Genomic DNA, 17,753 nt, shown 5'->3' with positions numbered 1-17,753 from the left:
TGCTCCACATCATGGTGTTCAAATAATAGCATGTACTGAGTGGGGCGGGACGAACACAAGAACAAATCCTTGAAAGTCACTACATTGTCCTCAGATGGTCAGAAAGCACTGGTGCAATTTAAGAATAAATGAGTCTTTTCTTAACTGATCAGAATTCCCTCTACCGCTTCTCCCTAGGCAGATATTTATAAAACAGTAGTTGTCTAGTATGTTAGTAATTTTCACTTTCTGCTAATTGGAATCATTTACATTTCAAGTCTTTTGTTTCTCTTCTTTCTAAAGAATAGACCACATTCTCTATTATTTGCAGAGATTAAGCAAAGCCTATAAATTGTATATTGAAAATGTAACAAGTAATTCTAGTTTAAAGAATAGGCCTTAAAAGGAAATTAGAAAACTTAACCATATATCTACCTCTTACCCTAATTCTGTGACTATCCTACATCAAGATAATCCATTGAAAGTTAGCCAAACTGGTTATTAGAAACCTATGGGTAAAAGTAGGTATGCAAGAAAACAAAACATTTTTAAAAGTCTAATTGATAATATATATAGATAGATAGATGTTCCTTCCTAAAGAAGGTGAAGCATAACTTCCCAGTCCTTCAGTATGAGCTGCATATAGTAACTTCCTTCCAAAGGATACAGCATGGGAAAGGGTGGGAGGGGTAATTTACAGAAGAGACACCTGGCAAACACTATCCCAACCATGATCAAGGTGAACACAAACAGAAATAAGACATGTTCATAGCATTTATCCTTGATATGTGATGAGAATGACACTTTGTGGTCTTCTTCCCCCAAACCTATAACGCCAGTGAAATCATGAATAAACCACCAGACAAAATCTAGTAGATGAGCATCCTACAAAATACCTGGCCAAGGGATGCCTGAATGGCTCAGTTGGTGAAGCAACGAAATCTTGATTTCAACTCAGATCATGATCTCACAGTTCAAGAGATGGAGACCCACATCGGGTTGACAGTGTAGAGCATGCTTGGGATTCTCTCTCTCCCTCTCTCAATGCCCCTCCCTTACATGTGTGCTCTCTCCCTCTCTTAAGATAAATAAATAAACATAAAAGAAAAGAACAGCACCTGGCCAGTAGTCCTCAAAATAGTCCAGGCCATCAAAAAACAAGAAAAGTTTATGAAACTGCCATAACCAAGAGAATCCTTAGGAGACAACAAAATTAAATATAATGTGACATTCTAGGGGCGCCTGGGTGGCTCAGTCAGTTAAGTATCCAACTTCAGCTCGGGTTATGATCTCATGGTTAATGGGTTCAAGCCCCAGGTCAGGCTCTGTGCTGACAGCTCAGAGCCTGGAGCCTGCTTCCGATTCTGTGTCTCCCTCTCTCTCTGTTCCTCCCCGCCTTGTTCTCTGTCTCTCTCTCCAAATAAATAAATAAATAAACATTAAGAAAAATAATGTGACATTCTGGATAAGAACCTGCAACAGAAAAATGAAACAAGTAAGAACTAGAGAAATAAATAAAGTATGAGCTACAATTTATACACTGAATAAAGTGTGGACTTCACTTAATAATAAGTATCAATATTGGTTGATTAGTTATAAGAAATGCATGATTACGAACCTGAGATATTAACAATAGAAAAATGGGGTGTATGATCTATGGGAACTCTCTGTACTATCTTTGCAAGTTTTCTGTAAGTTTAAAACCATTATAAAGTTAAAAATATATAAAAATATGATTTGACAAAAATATTTGTTTTGAAAACTATTTCCACATCGAGATGTGGAAAACCCATGCCAATACTGAAAAGGGAAAGAAAGGTTATCTCTGGCAGAGGGAATAGAATGGGAGGTTGCCCCAAGTGGGAAAGCATGTAGTGAATTTGTCCACTGGGCAGGCTGGGGTGTACAGCAAATAAAGGAGGGAGATGATTCTGGATGTGTCACCCTGGGACCACTCACAGAGGGTCTTATTTCTATGCTAAGAATTTTGTCCTTTCTATTGGCAATGAGAAGCCATCAGAAACTTTTAAGAAAGGAGGTGGCATGATCTGGTCTTGCTATAGAGAGCTGACTCATGCCATATCAGGAGAATGAATTAGCACGGGGAGGCTAGAGGCAAAAAGAACACTCAAGCCCTGTTCAAGTCAATTTAGGACCCCATAAGACTGAATTAAGGCAATGACTTGGATGTGGGGAGAAAAGGCTGGTGACGGAAAGTTAATCCTTCTCCATCTATACGTTATTTACTCATTCAGTAGGCCAGCCAACAAATTTTGAGGTTTCTGTACACAGCCCCTGTGGTAGCGCACCACTTCGGAGGCTGTATACAGTGGCTGCACAATCTATGAATGGCGCCCTCTAGAGCAGAGCAATGGCATGCCTCTAGGGTGTGCACTCTAGCAGGCACGAGCTAGATGCTGAGTGGACAGTCTTGCCCAGAAGAGCTGTAGCCCTGTCTACACGGAGCTCTTCCTCCAACCAGAGCCACACCAGGACTGGTGGCCAGCCTGGGCAGGGGAATAATGTGGCATCCTTTCAAACTGAGAGAGAAGGATCCAAGTGCTTTTTAATGGGAGCACTCTGCCTCTTCTCGGGAGTCCAAAGCAATTTAGCTGTCCCCAAATTTGTAAGTCTTATCCAGCAAAGCCAAAGCCCTGGGGCTAACCCTAGCCAGCTCTTTAGAAGGCAGTTTTAACTTGCTCCTTTCACATGTTCCTTCTCTCTGGGAGGCACTTAGTGTTTTTTTCGTTCATATTTCATGCTCGAGAAGTAGTGAGGTCAATACACACCTTCTTCCTTCTTATCACTTCCTGGCCAGGTTTTAGCAGTGAGTGCTTTTGGCTCCACCTTTAGATTGGTCTTTGGGATAGTTGACTGGCTGGGTAGTTTCTTAATCTAGTCTAATGTAGAAGATAGGTAATGAATAAACCTTATAAATATTTCATTGGCGTTAACTTGACTTTGTGACTTAAGTAATAGAATTACCCCAGTACTCCCAGGCAAACCTCTTTACCTTTATTTTCCCAGCCCATTCCTAAAGCCTCTAAGGGAATACACAGCTTATGCCCCCATGGGAAACCTTAGAGAAGATGTGAATGAGGCCCGAGGTGCAGAGTAGTCCAGCTGTGAGTACCATTCTCCAGATGGAGCAGAGAATGCTGCTCTCTTGGTGCACGGCAGAGCAGCAGGGGAGCAAAAGCCCCCAGAGAACCACGGATTTATGCCAGTTGTAGATTTTTGTCAAGAAATGCACTGATTTCTCCAAGTAACCAGCTTTTTTATATAAATGCCTGTATATTGCAGCAAGAGGGACAAGAGGCAAGGCAGGAGCTTGGTTTGGGTGCTATGTGAAGTCCCATGCGCTGGATGTGTGGGGCTCCAAAGTGGAAAGAATAGACTAGGGGTGAGTATATGTTACCTCTCATTCTTTTTGGAATGGGTTGATTGGCAATCAGCGGCTTGGTAGGTGAAGTTTGACTTCAGAGCCTAGCTACTTACTTTGAATAGTTTCTGGGTCCTTCCCTGACCTTTTGTAGCTGGCTGCTCTTTCTCCTTCCTTGCCTCGTCTCCTGTAATCCAGCTGTGTAACAGTACTAGTGTAGTGTCAGTTTAAGCCACCTTTACCTTTTGAAGGGATATTTGAAACATCTTTAAAAAAAATTTTTTTAGTATTTATTTATTTTTTAGAGAGGCAGAGACAGACCATGAGCATGGGAGGAGCAGAGAGAGGGGAAGACACAGAATCCGAAACAGGCTTCAGGCTCTAAACTGTCAGCACAGAGCCCGACATGGGGCTCAGGATCACAAACCTGATCATGACCTGAGCCGAAGTCGGACCTTTAACCAACGGAGCCACCCAAGTGTCCCTTGTAGGGGTATTTGTATGCAGCTTCATCTTCACTGGGAGACGTGAAGGAACAAACACTGTAGGCATGAGGTAGGAGTTCAGAGGGCCTGGGGGCCTGTGCAGGAGGGCTTGCCAGGGAAGCCTTCGAATTCTGTGCAGAGAAAAAGCTGCTCATTCAGCTGTTCCCTCAGATGCAGAACAGAAACCTGGTCATGGCTGCTGAACATTCAGGGGCATTAGCCAACCCTCCTAAGCCTCCGGCCTCCTGATGCACTCATCGGTGATGCTGTGGATACAGCAGTTAGTTTTTTCTCTGCTGACTGTCTGACTTCATTTTGAACTCCATTCTCTTACTTACACATTGGGCAGATTACTTAACCTCTTGGAGCATAAGATACCTCATCTGTAAAATGTGATAATAATAGATACCACCTCATAGGACCTTTGCTATGAAGGTTGAATGAAATGACACTGAGCATGGTGCCAAGTGCTCTGTCAAGCACTTGAGTAACCTTGTAGCTGTTATTTTAAAAAGAGAAACCACATTAAGATTGTGTGTGTTACTATTTTCCAATCAGTCTGAATAAATACTGGTCCTATTTCAACTGAGAAGTGGATGCATAGGTGGGGGAGAAAACGTGAAGGTTTCAGCAAGCTCGACACGATCATGTCAGGCAGCTGGTGATACTGATGCAGTTCAGGCAATTGCAGAGATGCTCTGAGTGACACTTCTCCTACTCCTGAAAGGCTTAACGCTGAAATAATGACATGCATGACAGGTTTTCATTTTCCCCCCCAATTTGGCTGCCTACATGGTTAATCTAAGGGCTCTCTCTGTGTGCTGTATCTGATGAAGAAGATAAAATTCTAACAAAGATGTCTGAAATGTATTAAATCACTGCAGCCAAGGATATTGCATTGCAAATCCATCCAGGGACTCTGACCTATTCAATAAACATAAACACAATCGCACCATATATTAGGATTTTTAAGAAGCTGCATTCTGGGGCCAATGATTTGAGTTCTCACTATACTTAGACAAATTCAAATTTAAAAAAACACAAGTGACTGTGGTGGTTATTAAACATTAGCATGAGTTATTTAATGGAGAATAAATTAACGTTTCTCTGAGGTGATTTGGAAGGGACATTGCCTGAGGGATGGATGGGATAGCAGGACAGACTGAGCTCACTTAGCCCGATGTTGTTCAGTGCAGTCTGTTCATAAAATGCTTTATATTAGCCATTTCACATAGCATCTGGATTTAACCTTATACTTTTAATCCTATCTCCTTCCTCAGGCAGAATATACCAGTATACTGATATTCGGTTTTAAAAGATCTGCTCCTATCCACATGTCTTATATTTATTAAAATTGGAGATAATCTAAACCTTTATTATGTTTGCTGTGTATCAGGCCTGCTGCTAAGCCATTCAAATGCTTGGCATCCTCTGAGCCCTCCATTTTATATTTAACCCGCTCCTTGACAATGACACTTGGATATTCCATGGGCATTTTGAACTCAACAGGCGCCAACAAAACTTAGGATTTACTCCACTAACTCTGAAATTTTCCATCTTAGTAAATGCCCCTGGCCACCCAGTTGTAGAAATACATAGCAGTCATCTTTGATTTGATCATTTCACTCATATTTTATATCCGATCCCTCAGACAGTCCTGCTGTTTCGATCTCTAACATAAATGTAGAATCTGCACATTTCTCTCCAAACACCCTCACCGTCCTAGAACAAGCTGCAACCACTCTGCACTGTGGCTACTATAATGGCCTCCTCCCACCTTCCACATTTGTTTCCTAAACCCATTAAACACACAGATCACGGGTGCTCCGTCCGTTAAGCATCCCAGCTTCAGCTTAGGTCATGATCTTACAGTTCATGGGTTTGAAGCCTGTGTCGGGTTCTGCGCCGACAGCTCAGAACCTGGATCCTGCTTCTGATTCTGTGTCTCCCTCTCTCTGCCCCTCCCCCAGTCACGCTCTATGTTTCTCTCTTTCTCAAAATACATAAACATAAAAAAATTAAAACACCCCACAGAGATCAGAGTGATTCCCCCCCCCCACATTGTTTTACTATGAAAATCTTGAAATAGGCAGCAAGGTTGAGATAATTTTGTAGTGAATATTCATACCCATTACCTAGTTTCTACTGCTAACATTTTACTTACAGGTATTAGTTTGCTAGAGCTGCCATAACAAAATACCACAGACAGGGTGGCTCAAACAACAAAAATTTACTTTCTCAGAGTTTTGGAGGCTGTAAGTCCAAAATCAAGGTGTCAGCAGGTTTGGTTTCTTCTGAGGCCTCTGTCCTTGGCTTGCAAATGGCATTTTCTCTGGGTGAATACCTAGGAGAAGAATTGCTGGGTATGTGTATGTTTATTTTTTATTTCTTTTAATGTTTATTTATTTTTGAGAGAGAGAAAGACAGAGTGTGAGTGGGAAAGGGGCAGAGAGAGAGGGAGACCCAGAATTTGAAGCAGGCTCCAGGCTCCATGCTGTTAGCACAGAGCCTGACATGGGGGTTGAACTCATGAACCCTGAGATCACGACTTGAGCCAAAATCAGATGCTTAACCAACTGAGCCACCCAGGTGCCTCAGTGTATGTTTATTTCTAAAACAAAGTAATTTTTTAAAAATGTGTCAAATAGGGGCTTCTGGGTGGCTCAGTCGGTTAAGCATCCGGCTTCGGCTCAGGTCAGATCTTGTGTTCGTGGGTTCGAGCCCCGCGTCAGGCTCTGTGCTGACAGCTAGCTCAGAGCCTGGAGCCTGCTTCTGGTTCTGTGTCTCCTTCTCTCTCTGCCCCTTCCCCTCTCATGCTCTGTCTCTCTCTGTATCAAAAATAAATAAAACATCAAAAAAAAAATGTGTCAAATAATGTCATTCATCTGTTTACAATTTTCCAATGACTTCCCATCGTGCTTAGAATAAAATCCACCCCTCCTCAAGGATAATGATCAGAAAGGTCAGACTCTTGTCTCCTTTCTCCCCAATCTCATGCTGCTCCAGTGATCACATCATTCCCCTCCTCTCTCGCCAGCTTGTCACACTCCAGTGTATTTCTTGCACACACCAAGTGTGCTCCAAACTCACATCCTTGCTGTTAACCAAGCCAAAAACTTTATTCTCCCATCCCATTGCCTGGCCGATTCCTGCTCATCCTTCAAGTGCCAGCGTAAATGTCCCTTTCTTCAGAGAAAAGTGAGGGTTAGAGAGATTAAGTTATAAGAACAAAATCACACAGCTGGAAGAACCGATATACAAATGCATGCAAATAGGCAATCTGGGCCCAGCGCCCTTGCCCTAACCATCTTAAACGACAAGCCCTCTTTCAATTGTACATCTTGTGATAGCGTCTTGCCTTCTCTCTCTCAGCTACATTCATTGTCTATTTCACTTTAGTCTATTTTATTTATTTATTTTTTTTGCTTTTCCTATTCCCTAAAACTATTCCTACTAAAGTCACTTATGAAAACTTTATTGTCAAAGCCGGTGAGAATAGTTTTCAGATCCCATATAACTTTGCCTCTCTGTGGCATTTGACACTGTTGACTATTTCCTTTTCCTGACATGTTGCATTTGGCTTGTATAAGCATATTCTTTCATGGGTTTTTTTGTTTGTTTGTTTTTGCATCTATAGCTCTTGATCTTCCTTAGAGGCTCATCATTTCATTACTTACCATTTAGATGTTGGTGTTTCAAGGTTCTTTCCCTGGAGTTTTTGTTGTTTTGCGCTGGGAGACCTCATCTACATCCATGGCTTTAATCACCACCTACATACTGATTGTCTTCTTAGCTAGATCTCAGCTCAGCTTTCTTTCTGAACCAGAGACCCACTATTTAAATACCTATTAAACTTCCCTAAATGCTTGTCCCAAAGGACTGTGTTAGTCTCCAAAGATGGGCCCCAATGAAATATGTTTCTCAGTCTTCAAGCCCTAGGAAGTCCCCACTCTTTGAAGATGGGCTGACCCTGTGACCCACTCCTAAGCACTAAATGATTTCTAAGGCTAGATTATTAGAATCCTTGTTTCTGCCTATGCCTCTACAAGAGATATTGTACTTACCACTCACCAGCTATTCTGCTGTGAGAAGTTCAAGCCACATGGAGGGGCCACGTGTAGGTAGAGAAGCTGAGCTGTTCTCCTACCCAAAAGCCAACATCAGCTGCCACCCATGCGAATGAGCCATTTTGGACAATAAGCCCAACTGAGCCTTCAGAATATTGCAGCCCATCCAACATCTGACAGTAATTGTCTGAAAGACCCCAAGGAAGAACTGCCCAGCTGAACCCAGTTGACTCATAGAACCATGAGCAACAATCCTAAATTATTGTTTTAAACTATTAAGTTTTAGGATGGTTTGTTATATAGCAATGATGGCTGGGACAGGCGTCATTTTTTAATGTTTCTTTCTTTATTTTGATAGAGAAAAAGCACACAAGAAGAGGAGGGGCAGAACGAGAGGGAGAGAGGGGGGCAGGAGAGAGAGAATCCCAAGCAGGCTCTGTACTCAGTGTGGAGCCTGACATGGGGCTGAGTCTCATGAACCATGAGATCATGATCAAGAGTCAGCTCCTTAGCTGACTGAGCCACTCAGGCACCCCTGGAATAGGCATCATAAAGATAGTATTCCCCAACTCAAAAGACTGTCCTTCTCCTCAGTCACGTACTTCTCTTATTTCATTCCCTGTTCTGGTTAATGGCATTGCTTCTACCCAACCTTGAACCAGCAGTTACCCTTCACTCTTTTCCTTTTGGATCAGCTTCCACGCCAGCCAGCTCCCCTCCATTTAAATAGCTCTTGTGACTCTCCCTCCCCTTCTTCCTGTTCCTGTTCCCCTACCCAGGCCCCTTATCACCTGTGCAGTGAGAGTATTGTCTCAACTGGTCTCTGCTCACTGACTCCTCTGCAATCCATTCTCTCCTTGCTGTCAGTCACCTTCTGGAAATGTACATCTGAGCTTGGGTACAAATGCTTTCATGGCGCCAATTGCTCTGAGGACTGAATAGAGACTTTAGCAGGGTACACAGACCCTTTCTAATCTGGTCATTATCTCTTCACTTTTATGTACTCTGGTTGCTCCCTGGCGGCCACTCTGTCCCTTCATATTGACTCTCATTTTCCCTGAATCGACTTGTTCTCTCATTTCTGGACCTGTGCACATATCTTTCTATACACTATCTGGTAGTAGTTAAGAGCTCACACTCTGATTCTCACTGTGAGCTCGTTACTTCCTAGTTGTGTGGTTTTGACCAACTTAGTTGTCTCTCTGTGTATCAGTTGACACGATGGAAATAACAGTGGAGAATATCTTATGCAGTTTTTGTGAGGATAAGAAAGATTAATACAGGTAAAGAACAAAGAACAGTGCTGAGCATATTGTAAACACATGAGGAAAGATCGACTGCTGCTGATATTTTTTCTTTCCCTGGAATTCTGTCTCTGGTCACCTGCTCCTCTTCCTGCACTTATTTGTTCAGAAACTCCTATATGTCCTGTAAGACTTAGCTCTAGGGTCTTCCTCTTCGGAAAGTTATCAGGAACTGCCCTAACAGAGTTCTTCCTTCCTTGGCTCCATGCGTTGTAGATGCTTTTTTATCGTACTTACCACTCACCTCAAATATTTAATTTCTAGACAGAAACTCTGGAATTTACTCAGTGCCTGGTACATGACAGACTTAATACATACTTGTTGAGTGAGTGATGGGTGATCAAAGGACTGAATGACAGAAACCAGGGCTGAAAATATTCCCAGTCAGCTTGTGGAGATGAGAATTAGGGAAGAAACAAATGAAAGAGGTTGCAGTTTGATGAGGAACATTTTTGGGGTGCCTGGGTGGCTCAGTTGGTTAGGCGTCTACCTTTGGCTTAGGTCATGATCTCATGGTTTGTGAGTTCAAGCCCCACGTTGAGATTTCTGCTATCCATGCAGTACTCTCTTCAGATCCTCTGTACCCCTCTCTTTCTGCCCCTTCCCAGCTTGCTCTCTCTCCTTCTGTGTCTCTCTCAAAATAGGAAGAAGAAGAAGAAGAAGAAGAAGAAGAAGAAGAAGAAGAAGAAGCAGCAGCAGCAGCAGCAGCTGATTTTTGCATCAGTGAAAGTCAATTGTGGGATATTGCAGCTCAGTTTTATTTTCCTTTTTTCAAATTAGTGCGAGTTCTAAAGCTATGCTTTATTTTTTCCAGCACATCCCATGATCCACATTAATCCAAAAGTATGAGACATCAAGCATCTTTCTTCACCCAGGAAATAGCTGAGGCCTGGTTGCTATTTATGCCAAGGAGGCCTGAGGAAAGTGCCTGGAAGCAAAATGGCTCACTCATATGGCTCAGGGAACCCAAAGCCCCGAGCTCCTCACTGGTATTATTGGGGTTGGTAAAAGGAAGAACTTGAGTCTCTGAGAGTTGAGACTGCCCTTGCCTGAGCAGACAGAATCCTTGTTTTGAGGATGTTTATGAATACATATGACATTAATAAATATGATTTTCCAGGTTTCAAAGGAAGAAATATGTTTGTTCTCTGCATCAGGAAATAAAGTTACTGAGCCCTCCTGTCAGGACTGTCTCTTCTTGGGAGTCAGTAGCACTGGAGTTGGGCAATCCAAGAGCTGAGTGGAGTCCTGTTTACTTATAAACATGCATTCTTTGTAGGACATCCTCTGGGGGTGCCTCCAGTGCACTTGGGGCTACCACTCATGTGACTCTCGGAGCAGCTCTTTGGGTCCAACAGTGGCACACAGGGTAGGGTTGCCCTGAGCGAGGCAGCTGCCGCCTCCATGATGGGGGGGGCGGGGGGGGGGGGACAGGGCCCCGGCAGCAGCTGCAGCTCCTACTCTCTTCAAAAGCAATGATAGGGGTTCTCTCCAGACCTCGGGGGAGGTCCTTTTGAAGAGACTACAAAGAGTTCATGGGATACAAAAGTTTACACAGCGCAAGAGACAGTCCACTATAAAAACAAAACTGTAACATATTTTGTGATGTTCTTTTGTTTAAATATGTGAGACTGTGTTCACTCAGTTTCTCAGCAAATATTTATCCAGTAACTACTGCGTGGCAGATGTACCTGATCAGCAGAAACTACTTATTTATCTGTGTGTCAGTAGCACCTAGTACAGTGCCTCACCCGTACTACGGGCCACAGGCTGTACGCAATGCTATTTCCCTCGGCCTGGGCTGAGTTCAGCATGTGCGTGATGTGCAGGAATACAGAACGGGTCTTCTTTCTCTCCCTAAAGCTAACTAACCTTTCATAGGACTTGAAACTTCTGATTTTTGGTCTCCTTTATCAACTGAGTCAACCAACTCCAGTCAGGGGGATCAGTGACTATTTGGATGCCAAGATACTGTATAATGAGGAACTTTGTGGCTAAGCTTCTGAAGTTGGAACTTAAGCAAGTAATGCTGGCTTAAAAACCTTGTTGGATAAACACTGCTGCTCCCTTGAAAATTCTGGGAGTTCCAGCTTTGTTGCTGACCTTTCTCTGCTGTTTATCTATTTATTTAGCACTAGCGTTTCTTAAGCTTTCATTGTGTACGGAATACTACACTGGGTTCTGGGAAATACACTGAGCTACACTCCCTGTCTGTAAGCTGGTCACATTTTTAGTGGGAAGGCAATAAATGACATATTTAAACAGCTTAACCATTATAAACAGAGAAAACAAATTTTATGGGCAACAGCTTGCAATTCCAGATACAGTCTTGCCCAAGTGTTTGGCTATGATACTGCCTTCTGTCACAGAGAAGAGAAGTAAAATGTGGGAAGATTGTCAACACATCATGGAATTAGTAGTATTTTCTTTTTAGCCTCTGAGCCTTTGTACATACTGGTTCTCCCTTGTTCCCCCCCTCCCCCCCATCCCTCTATCTATCTAACTTAAACTCATATTTTAAGTATCAACTAGGATTTAATTATGAGAGACTTGGTGACCAGCCTCCACACACACACACAAACACACGCACACACATACACTCACACACCCACACACAGGCGCACGAGTCACCCCTCCCAATAACACACTACAGTTCTCCCATTATGGTAGTATTTATTACAAGGTATTGGTTTCTGCTCAACTTCTCTACATACCTTCTCCCACTAGAACCTAAATCCTCTAATTGTTGTGACCATATCTGTCTTGTTCATCATCATATTTCTTTATTTTTGATTTTTTTAATAGTTTATTGTCAAATTGGTTTCCATATAACACCCAGTGCTCTTCCCCACAAATGCCCTCCTCCATCACCACCACCTCTTTTCCCCTCTCCCCCTTCCCCTTCAACCCTCAGTTCATTTTCAGCATTCAACAGTCTCTCAAGTTTTGCATCCCTCTCTCTCCCCAACTCTCTTTCCCCCTTCCCCTCCCCATGGTCCTCCATCAGGTTTCTCCTGTTTTCCTGTTAGACCTATGAGTGCAAACATATGGTATCTGTCCTTCTCTGCCTGACTTATTTCGCTTAGCATGACACCCTCGAGGTCCATCCACTTTGCTACGAATGGCCAGATTTTATTCTTTCTCATTGCCATGTGATACTCCATTGTGTATATATACCACATCTTCTTGATCCATTCATCAGTCACCATCATATTTCTAAACTTTTTAAAAAGTGTTTTTATTTTCAAGAGACAGAGAGAGGCAGACCATGAGTGCCATGAGTGGCGGAAGGGCAGGGATAGAGGGAGACACAGAATCGGAAGCAGGCTCCAGGCTTTGAGCTGTCAGCACAGAGCCCTACACGGGGCTCAAACTCACTAATAGCACAATTATGACCTAAGCCAAAGTCAGGTACTTAACTGACTGAGCCACCCAGGCAGCCCCACCATTGTATTTCTAGTGGGCACAAATACAAGCCATTCAATAAATAGTTGCTAAATGCATGAATGTATGAAGGAATAAATGAATGGCAGAAGAACATTAGAGTAAAATATTCATCTGTTGTTCCGTTGCTTTGTGCAACAACTTTTTAGGTATTTTCTAGATCTTCCTTTCTATGGATTTACAGATGGGCAAAAAGTTGTAAAAATGCCTCACTTACCTGTAAGATTTAGTGCTTGTTGCAGGAGGAAGGGTATGGTATTACAGATATGAAAATCATAGGCTTCCCTCTCTCTCTCTGACCCTCCCCTGCTCACGCTGTCTTTCTCTCTCTCTCTCAAAAATAAATAAAAAACATTAAAAAATTAAAAAGAAAAAAGAAAATCATAGGCTTGATTCTTTGTTTTTCACCTGGAGCTTTTTACCTTAAATTGAGCCACATCCACACTAGCCATGTTCATCCATTATAGTGGGCAAATGGTTCAGAGCTGAGTGACAGAGTAGAAGGGAGGATATGAATAACCTAGAACAACCTACAAAAAGAATTCTAGGAACAAATAACCCAACAAATTCCTTTTCCACTGGGAAAAAAAGAGACAAAAATCTGTGGAAAGGATAGGGAATATATTTCAGAAACATAGCAGTAGAGGTGAGTAAAATAACCAGAAATGTTCAATCTGAAGTACACGAGTTTCATTTCAAAGGGCAAAGCATGGTAAGACTTATGGTAAATTTTTGTTTTGAAGTGTCCTTTCTGAAAGTCGCCAAGATAAGTTTTGAATGTAGCTTCCTAAATCCGGTTTTTGCTCTGTTGGTTATTAGGGATTTTTTTTTGAATAAACAATCCACGCAGAGCTCTGGACTCTGTCCTACTGTTTTCGGTCTTAAAGTGTGGTCATCCAGGAAGTATTTCTTCTCTGTAATAAAGGCTGGCAGCTTAGAGACTTTGTACCTCCTGCCTGATGTATCTTATGCTTCCCAGAATCTTAAGTGAAATGACCCCAGATAGAGAACTCAGAGGGCTGGCACACGTTTGTTGTAACCTTCCTAGAGAGCTCTTCATCTGTTTACATGACCTTGAGAGAGTGCCTTCTGTATGGCGATGGATGAGTCATCCAGACTGCCTTACCGCACAGCAATTGTTTAATCAGAGGTCCTGTTCATCTGGATTACCTTTAATCCCAAACCACATTGTCTGTTACAGGTAAATAAGAAACAAACCACCCCTCCCCCTCTCTGAATATGACTCTCTTCAGTCCCTGGTTTATTTTTCATTGTGTGAAAATGACTCTCCTTTTTAACCTAACATGTCTGAATTGGTTGTTCAAATTGACCATAAACTGGCAATTACTTACCTTTAATGTAATTTTTTCTCAAATGTTTTTTATTGTGGTAAAAGATACATAACATAAAATTTGCCATCTTAACTTTTTAAGTGTATAGTTCAGTGGTACTAAATACATTTATAATGTTGAGCATTCATCACCACCATCCATCTCCAGAACACTTTTATTTTGTAAAATTGAAACTCAATACCCATTAAGCAATAACTTGTGTTTTCCCATCCCCTGCAGTCCATGGCGACTGCCATTCTATTTTCTGTCTAGGATTTTGACTACTTTGAGTATCTCATAAAAGTGGAATCATATAGTATCTGTCTTTTTGTGACTGGCTTATTTCATTTAGTGTAGTGTCCTGAAGGTTCATTTGTGTTGTAGCATGTGTCAGAATTTCCCTCCTTTTTTTTAAGCTATAAGAATCCAGATTAAATATTAAGTACATCAGTAGAGGAGAAGAATTATGCTCTCCAAAAAAAAATTTAATCTTAGCATTCAGGCATCTAAACAGCATTTTCTTTCTTTTTTTAAAGTAAGTTTTTAAATTTTAATTCCAGTATATAGGATAATATTCAGCCATAAAAAAAAGAATGAAATCTTGCCATTTGCAACAACATAAATGGAACTAGAGAATTTAATGCTAAGTGATATAAATCAGCCAGAGAAAGACAAATAACATATGATTTCACTCATATGTGGAATTTAAGAACCAAAGCAAACAAAGAAAAAGAGACAAAGACAAACCAAGACACAGACTCTTAGGTGTAGAGAATTTCCCTCTTTTCATTTTCATCTGTCAATAGATACTTGCGTTGCTTCCATGTTTAGCTCCCATGAATAATGCTACTGTGAACATGGGTATAAAATTACTACTTTGAGATGCTGCTTTCAGTACATTTGAGTGGGTAATCAGTGTGGAATTCCTGGGTCATATGGTATCTTTTGAGGAATCACCATAATATTTTCCACAGTGTCTATACTATTTACAATCCCACCAACAGGGCAAAAGGGTTCCAGTTACTCCATATCCTCACCAACACTTGTGCTTTCTTTTGTTTTATTTTGTTTTGATAGTAGCCATCTTAATGGGGGTAGAGAGGTATTTCATAGTAGTTTTGTATACTCTTACAGAGAATATTGAAACAAAAAGCCTTTATATAATCACAAATTAGGTGTGTGGATGAGTTAGGCTTTTGTTACCTCAGTCAAAAGCTTGGTTTATCAGGGATTCAAATAGAAATGGAGACTGTCTTCCACTAACGTGAGGTCCATCTGTTACCATTGATGGTGACAGATAACTGTATAGTACAGTTGTTAAATTCCAAATTAAGGAAGACCTAGAGTTGAATCTCACCTCTGCTGCTTACTAGTTGTGTGAACCCTAAGATTCAATCTCCTTAACTGTATAATAAGGATAATAATATTCCCTATGTGATATGAGGGATATTCCCATAAGATAATGAAATTTACAATGAGTTAAATCATTTAAGAGTTAAATGAGGTAATGCAAAATTCATGGCGCACATTGAGCACTCCATGAACACTGTATGCATTAATGATGAAGATTCTTATTTAAACATGCCCTGCATTCTAGAAATGAGAAGCAGATTTTTGGCTGAAACCAAGCTTTGAATGGTAACAGAGAAATGTGTTCCAACAGGGGCACGAGAGAAAAAAAATACAAAGGGACTGAATACTGTTTCTAATCTTAGAATTTAGGAGAGAATATATTTTTCATCATTTAGCAAACCACAGACCTTTTAGGGACACCAGAAGGAGGCACATTCACAAAGAGTTGCAATAGCTTCTTTTAAAATGAATAAATTTCCCTTATAAAAATTTTTGCTCAGGCCAAGTTGACAGGACATGTGTTAAGAAATACATTTTTCATTTTGCTGGTGTCACGCAACAGGCAATTGGTCAAAATCCTGGAACAGCCAACTTGCTAAGTGTGGCTATTATTTCTTTAAAATGTTACTTTTTTATCCATCAAAATACTATTGCTGTTATTAAATCTCATTGGGATTCTACCTCATGAGGGAAACTGCTTAGATATAGGGAATCCAATATGAATGCAGTTAGCCTTGACTTTAGTTTCTTAAGTGGGAAGACAGAATACACCTAGTTAACAAAAGCTATACTTGGCATCAAGGGTTAAATGCCTTTTAGCCCAAGAATTACTACTTCTACCTAGCAAAAAAAGAGCTGGGCTCTAGCTTTGGGTTTTATTTTTCTTATTAAGTTTGTAACCTGGGAAAATTCACCTAATCTCTTAGAGTTTTCAATGTTCCAAAGGTCAGAGATGATATCTTCCCGACTATTCTCATAAGGCTGATGTAAGGCTTAAATCAGCTATGGTTTGTGAAAGCATATAATAAATTGTAACCTTACCACAGTGATTTATGGTGTGATCATTTTCCTTCCTCTGCCGTCTCTTGGAGTGATATTCTAACAAACTTTCTGTTTTGTGTGTTTCCTGTCTTAGCTTATGAAATATCTGTGGGTTGTATCATTGTGTGTATGTATTGTGTGTGCATTCCCAAGTATTATCAAGATGAAGCACCAAAAATAAACATAGACATCTGGACTCCTATGTAATATTACAACACTTTATGCTGAAGATAACAATAGTTTACACCTATTTTAGAAAAGAGTTCGTGTTACCCTCAGTCTATGGAGGACACCCAGCTTTCATCCACATAACACCTATTCAATAAATGCCTGCAAAGAGCCTTCCCTGCACCAGGGGCCCTGCTATCAACTGAAAGAATGAGATCAAGAAAAGGCAGGGAACTCAGTTCTAAAACTGACCTTTGCTGGTAACTTCTTGCCATTGAAAATCATTCATCTTTCTGTCCTTTCGTTTCCTCCTCTGTAAACTGAAGGTTGGTTAAGTGGCAAAGTACACAGCCAGTATCATGCCTGGAGATACTGAAATAAAGAGACAAAGGGAAAAAAAGGAAGCCCCTTTCTATTTAGCTGGGAAAAGGATGGTGGGTGTCGCTCTTGGGAGTTATGAGTCAGCAGTGGGAAAAGTAGCTTCTTGGTGGAGGCCAAGGTGAGCATTGGGTGGATACTGGCATTTGAGTGCGTTAGGCAGTTGGAAGGGAGTTTGGGCAAGATAAGACTGCCTGCCTCCAGTTTAACAGCTTCTGGGGTAATTATTGGGAATGAACCAAGAGATAGCTCTGTGCTAGAATTTAGGAAATTTTAAAACTAAGGTTGTTATGGGCCAAAGGAATTTTTGCGGATGATAAGAGATCCCAAATTTTGTTGGTAAGCCTAAAAGTAGATGATGAGTCTTTAAGAGTTACCTTAAGATGGTGACCGAGTGGCCATTTTGCTGTGGGTCCAAGGAGAAGCTGTGCACCGACAACCCCCACCCCCACCTGGAATGTCCTGCGCCATTTGAAAACAGCCAATCATGGAGCTCCAGTTTTCCCCCACCCTGATGAAGGAGGCAGGCTATCCCATCCTGCAGTGACCCTAAAATGCCCTTATTTGGTAATCTGCCCCCGAAGACCAAACCAGGAAGTCTTTCATCCATAAAATAACTCACCCCTCCGGTACCAGGAGCGACTTCCCCGACTCCTCACTCCCGGAGTCACGGAACCTTGCTCAGGATTCGCAGATCCCAATAAAGGCTTTCTTGGCTCCATAACTTGGTCTCTTTCTTTCCTCTGTCTCTGCCTCTGTCTATTAAATCTTACAGAGTCTACAGTGGATGATTTGGTATTCTTTTTCATCCTGAATTGTCT

The 17,753-nt window shown here is 41.5% G+C and overlaps 1 long non-coding RNA gene across 1 annotated transcript; it reads right to left on the bottom strand.

The window, feature by feature from the left end:
* Positions 1–6,061: 6,061 nt before the first annotated feature.
* On the bottom strand, positions 6,062–17,351 carry LOC115297501. The gene is made up of 3 exons (XR_003911446.1): positions 17,310–17,351; positions 16,807–16,926; positions 6,062–6,190 (listed from the first exon to the last, which is right to left on the bottom strand). It is a non-coding gene; the product is annotated as an uncharacterized LOC115297501 (long non-coding RNA).
* Positions 17,352–17,753: the final 402 nt, after the last annotated feature.

Source organism: Suricata suricatta, chromosome 8, assembly GCF_006229205.1.
Source record: "Suricata suricatta isolate VVHF042 chromosome 8, meerkat_22Aug2017_6uvM2_HiC, whole genome shotgun sequence".
Classification (NCBI taxonomy): Eukaryota; Metazoa; Chordata; class Mammalia; order Carnivora; family Herpestidae; genus Suricata; species Suricata suricatta.
The sequence above is the reverse complement of the archived record's forward strand: the minus strand, read 5'-3'. Positions and strand labels throughout refer to the sequence as shown.